The following is a 6,483-nucleotide window of genomic DNA, read 5'->3' on the forward strand; positions in this document are numbered from 1 at the left end:
AAATCGAGATAAAAAAATAATGAAAAAAAATTTTTTGGGCGTTTATAGTATACATTTATATTGAAAAACATTGAAACAGGAAACGAATTATAAGAATTAAAATTTTAACCAAAGTTTTTAATATGGAAAATAAAACAATAAAACTTTGTTAGAGTTTTAAATTTGTATGATGTGAGCGACGAGCATGCCGAGCGCTTTCATAAGTGGAAAAACATTACTAAGGCTAATAACAATAAACCATCTAAAAAATTATAAAAAAAACTATGAATAGTGTTCTAAATAAAGTCTTAAAAATAAGGAAAATTAAGAAAATATTAATTAACTTTTGTATGAAAATAGTTATTTTTTTGTTAAAACTTTTAAAAACACATTCAAACCTCTTATTATGTATGATTTATTTCTTAAAATTAGTAGATAAAAAAAATAGTACTTAAAATAACTATTTTTGGGAGTGTATACAAGAAATTAATGCGAAAAAAGTTACAATGTGAATGCCATTTTGAATTTTAAATAAAATTAAGAAAAATGTAGCACAACTTATGTATTTTTTTATTGTTGCATGTTTTCAGTAACTTTTTAATAACATATAATTGGCAAAAAGATCAAAAGAGAGAAGTTTTCAGGTACTTTTCTTGTGGTTCCAAGAGTGAAACCGTCAAAAGTAAACTTTTTCGTGTTTTTTCTGTGATTTGAAGCCTGAAAAAACTATTTGCATATCTCCTCTCATATACGACCATGCCGGCGCCTCGTTGTCCTAAACTTTGTTTTCGCCCGTTTAATTTCCACGCGATTTTCCTATTGTAGTAAAATTCACTGGCATTTCACAGATTTGTAACGTTAAAACTATAAATCAGGTCGCAATTATTTCGATCGTTAGGATGGGAAAACCGTTATCAGAAAACAAAACCAAGCGGGATATTTTGATTTTGGCAATTTGTTGTAAAATTGTAATAATAGTAGCATAATAATTTATCAGCGAAAAAACCGCGAGTTTGTTAAATTTAACGAGGAAATTTATAGGGTAGCACTACGGCGTATTGATTAACGCGTAAATTGCAACCATGCATTTTATCACGACGGAAATTGCCCAAAAAATTCGTTAATGAGTTAGTTATTTAAATTAATTTGACACAAAACGCGCAGCGGAGTGTCTTAATAATTGATTTGTATTAAGTTTTTTGGCCGAAGACCTTTATTAAAAAATCAGAAATAATTTTTTTATTAGACGTCAATGACAAGGACACGTCACTTCTAGATGGGGCTATTTGAGAGTTGTGAGAACAGTGTTGCTAGGTTTGGTGAAATTTCACCAGATCTGGTGATTTTTATACCAGTTTAATCATTTGGTGAAAACTTTTGTAAAAATTCTAATTTCTGATGATTTTTTAGAAACCTGACTGTAGTTGTTGTTACAGCAGAAAATCTATGTTTTTTGATTTTTTTTTTTAATCCAATTTAGCCTGTAGAAACTCAAATGCTAAATTTTCTCAAAAACAAGTTGGAAAATGATATTTCACTCAACAAGGTAAAAAAATCGTTCAAATGGGTCAAAAAGAACATTATTTTGTTCATTTCTGAGCGTTTTAGTATGTTTTCAGCCACAAATTTTACAAAATATTGTCAAAAACAAATCAACTTAGATCAAAACTAGTGTTATTTTTGCATTTTTAGAGTGTTTGAGCACGTTTTAAAAATGTATTTAAATTTTTGCTAACACTGACTGAAAAATTAGCAAATTAGATTGAAATTGATATCATTTTAGCGTGTCTCGCTTGCTTTAGTTTATTTTTGAACCAAAGACTCATTTATTATGCAGAATATCATTAAACACAACAAAAATAAATCTAAATTGATGTTATTTTGTTTTTTTCATTTAATTCAGCTCTTTTTGAGTGAAATTTTTTCAAAAAAACTTAGACAAAAAGCACAAAATATGGTCGAAAATGGTGTTAATTGATAATTTTGCTAAAACAAACGAAAAAAACATCAAACTAAGTCATTATTTTTGTAAAATTTTTTTGGAAATGAAAAAAACTGTTTTTGGAGCATTTTTTACGTTTTCAATCAGAAACTTGATTATTTCGTCAAATTTCTTCAAAAAAGTCGAAAAACCACCAAATTAATTAAAAATGGTTCTATTTGTTTTTTTTTACAAGATATTACTCGAAAATGATAACTTATTTTTGCTTTTTTCGAATGCCGTTTCAGCTAGAAACACAATTATTTTGCAAAATTTTGTCTAAAACAAGTCACAAATTCAACAAAATAGCCCAAAAAACAGCGTTTTTTGTCTATTACATTGAAACAGGCTAAAAAATTACAAAACTAAATCGAAATTGATATCATATTTAGCTTGTTTATTTTGCAAAATCTTGTCCAAACACGCCTGAAAATCACAAAAAGGATTGATATTGATGTTATTTTGTTTGTGTCACTCGATATGACTGGTTTTTAAGCAAAATAAGACAAAAGTAAGCAGAAAAAACACAAAATTTGGCCGGAAACACTTTTGAGCACGTTTTTGTACTAAAATCTCAGGTTTTTCGCTAGATTTCGCTGAAAAAATCTAGATAATCAAAAAATTAAGTCTAAAACTTCATTTTTCGGGTGTTTTTCAGCTAGAAACGCAATTATTTTTCTATTTTTTAAACAAGCCGAAAAATTACAGGATTAAGCCAAAAGCGTGTCATTTTTGCTTTTCTCCAAAAGTTTAAGCAGATTTTTAAGCTAAAAACTGCGGTTTTTCGTGAGCTTTTGCCGTACAAATCGTAATCTGGTGAAAAATGGGCAAGTTTTTTAACTTGGATCTGGTGAATTTTATGATTTTGATCTGGCAACACTGGTTAAGAGAGCAAAAATAATTACGTTGTTTAGCTTGTGTTAAATTTTCAAGTCCAACAAATCTGGATAATAAACAAACCCATCAGTTTACTAAAACGCAAACAAGTAAACAATTGTGGAATAGTCAATTATGGATTTCCATTAGTACTGTTGATTACGTTGAATTACACGCAGATTATTTAACCTTTGTGTATTTACCCAAAAATTAAATTCGGGTTAGAAGGGGAAGAAATCCGTCACTTATCTGGGGGAGGTTCGAAGGACAATAAGGGCCAACAATGCCCTCTCATGTTTTATTGTCTGCTTTATTGCCTTTTTCACACGGCCGCCTCCTGATGACTTTCATGAAAATTAATTTCGACTCTGTTCGTGAGCCAAATTGTTAGAGAAGATTTATTTTTTATACCCGTGTAATTCCTAGCGGCGTCCTTAACACGTCAAGATGCGACTCTCTTATTTGACTTTATTAATTGCAAACTTGGATAAAACTCCGCTTCCAATTATTGTTGTTGCGACAATATGAAGGTTTTCGTTCGTTCTTTCTCGACGTAATTTAGTGCAGAGCGCACTTTTTTAATGGAACAAAGCAATCTAAATTTAATATGATTTCAAAGTTTTGACAAATTACATTCAAGCTATAGAAAAATGAGCTTCGCCAAGCGCTCGCTCATTTAACAAACACGAATCCTTACGAAGTTAGAGGGTGGTAATCCCAAGGTTCGAGCTTTCATCAATTTCGATTAGCAACCATCGATTGGGATTATTTCTGGGTGATGGCCCACCTTTCGTCACGTTTCGCTGCTTTGATTTAACGAGGAGAGAAGTTCATCAGTCAAAAAATTCAAGAAGGAAATTTTAAAAATATGTTTGTCTGACTTCATTTCACCGTTTTACAGCAATAATTTGCATATTTACGCCCATTCTGGAAGCCATAAATCAACTTAAAGTGTTGTACTTGAAAAATAATTAACGGAAAGTCTCCTGCTAAACATAAACTTAGTCATAAAAAAAAGAAGTAAATACGAAATCTTTTGACTATGAAAATCAGTCTCAGAAATGTGGAATCATGTAATTTTGTTCTCAAAATAGTAGATTTGACACTAAATAAATTGTATCAGAAGCAACAATTAAAACGTTTGGTTTTAAACATTTTTATCAATTTTTTTGATAATATATTAGTTTTTCTTGCAAAATTAATACAACGTTTTTGTTTAAATTAATTTGTATAAAGTTTTAATTTGCAATAAGTAAACATAAGTTGTATTTGTTGTTGTTTAATTTCAAGTTGTGTAACCATGTGATGTTAACTATGTGAAAAAAATTTGATTCTTAGTTCTTTTTGTTGGTTTTATGCTTTTTAAGATAACAAAAAGATAATAAGAAAAAAAAAACATTTGGAAACAAAGACAATGAAAATGCAAACGCATAAAAAAATAAAACAAGAAGATTCATTTAACAAACAAAACTGAAAAATTTTAAAGCATAAAAAGCAAAACAAAAACAATAAAGATAAGAAAAAAATAATTTGAAAAAGCACTTTGCTGACACAAAAGATTTGATATTGATTTGAAAGTAAGTGTAAAATCTCATTAAGGCAAAAACATTTAAAATAGAATTTACAAAAATTAAGATATCGAGAAATGAAAACGGAAAATTAGAAACAAAAATCTTAAAAACTAGTGAAAATAATGCACAGCAAACGAAAGAATAAAAAATATATAAAACGAATATTGTGATAATAAAATAAGATAAACAAAATATGTAAAAAATACACCAAAAAAGATGTAAAAGACGCGAAAGTTGCAAATATTGTAAAATATTTATAAATCAAAGAGAGAGAAAGAGATTTTCGAACAAAGAAGAACAAATACATAAAAAATAAAACAAAAAGGTTTATTTAACAAACAAAACTGAAAGATTTTGAAGCAAAAAAAGGAAAACATAACCAGAAAGATTTGATGACATAAAAGATTTGAAATTGATTTGAAAGTAAGTGTCATTAAAGCAAATTGACGTCAAAAACAATTAAAATAGAATTTACAAAAATTAAGGGAGCAATAAATAAAAGCGGAAAATTACAAACAAAGATCTTAAAAACTAGTGAAAATAATGCACAACAAAAGAAAGAATTAAAAATATAGAAAAACGAATATTGAACGTAAGGATAAGATAAAAAATATGTAAAGAAATACAAAAAAAGATACCAAAAGTGGAAGAAAGTAGTCAGTAAAATTAAAAATATTAAAAAATGCAAAGACATAACAGTAAAAAGTGTATGTATAGTATAGAAAAAAATTGAGAAAATTGTAAAAATGCAGGATTTACATACTGTCATAGATCATAGATAGGAAAAAGGTGTGTTAAAAGTTAAGGAAATAAAATAAGTAATTTGATTTAGCAATATATTGGCAACAAAAATTTGATGATAAATCTATAGTTCTATAACACAACTTTTATTAATTATGTTTTCAGGTAATCGTACTTAAATTTACAGATAATCATCCTAGAATACATATTTTGGTGAAAGGTTTACAAATCTAATTATTTGGTAATTAAATTGAACTAAAGCACAGTTATTTTTTTACGATCTAAACCTGTTATCACTAGTAACTTGTTGTAATAACTAGAATTTATAGATGATGCGATCATTAGCGATAATGATGTTACTTTGTTTTCGATAAAGGCATCTCTAATGTAGTGTAAGTAGCAAATTACTGAACTTTCTCCTAACAAGCACTGAAAACTGTATAGTATTTCGGAGTAAAACTGAGAATTAAATTAAAATTCCGCTTCATTTTATGGCTAGTCTCAAATTCATTGATAATAAATTATAGTCAAGTTATTTAATAAGTTAAGATGGAATTCATTAATTTCTCTGCAGACTATGTATTAAATACGATGTCGTATCATTAGTATGAGAACAAAACGAGAGGATTTATTTCCTCCACGTGAACTGTGTTTTGATTCGCGTGATATTGCAATTAAAAAAATCATTAGCCAATATCTCATTCAAATTTAACTTATTTCTAATTTTACCTTGTACACCAATTTTCGATTGTTTTAAATTTTACTAAAATTTGATTCTATAAAATATTCGACTCGACAGCAGTGAATGCAATGCAAACAAAACATTTTCATTAAAAATAAACCAAAACAAATTATTCAGTATAGAGAACAAAGCTTTATTTCTTTTTCTCCAATTTTATGAAAAAAATACTTCGCTTGTAAGTTAATAGTTTATGCTAAAACGGCCTTTTGCTCAATGAAATAAGGCTTTTTATAGAAAATTTAATTGTGTGCTTTTTGCTTTGTTGCTTCCAGGCTTTCGAAGCGTTGAAAAATTAATGTGGCACAGCGCAACTTTTGCATCTACAATATTAAATTTTTTCCGATCGCCGTGTCACGGTTATTATTAACTCAATTATTTAGTTTTTTTACACTAGTTGTTATTTAGTTTGTCGAGAGCTTGTAAAGTTGTTTTTCTCTTCTGGTGGTTAATAATTATTTCCATTATAGATCAAGGGCAATAATGGATTAGAGGTGGGTAAATATCGATATTGAAGGATATTTCATTGCACTATTACCATCAAAAATACTAACGGAAGTATTTCGAAGCAAAATCAAATCAGTGCAGAAGCAGGG

At 28.2% G+C, this 6,483-nt stretch overlaps 1 protein-coding gene across 1 annotated transcript in view; it reads left to right on the forward strand.

The window, feature by feature from the left end:
• Positions 1-6,483, forward strand: part of LOC123016143 (Ig-like and fibronectin type-III domain-containing protein 2) — an 89,777-nt gene that overhangs the window by 26,480 nt on the left and 56,814 nt on the right. The window lies entirely within an intron of this gene.

The sequence above is a fragment of the Tribolium madens genome, unplaced genomic scaffold (assembly GCF_015345945.1).
Source record: "Tribolium madens isolate multiple individuals breed KSU strain unplaced genomic scaffold, Tmad_KSU_1.1 Scaffold_1;HRSCAF=32;Tcas5.2_LG8, whole genome shotgun sequence".
Taxonomy (NCBI): Eukaryota; Metazoa; Arthropoda; class Insecta; order Coleoptera; family Tenebrionidae; genus Tribolium; species Tribolium madens.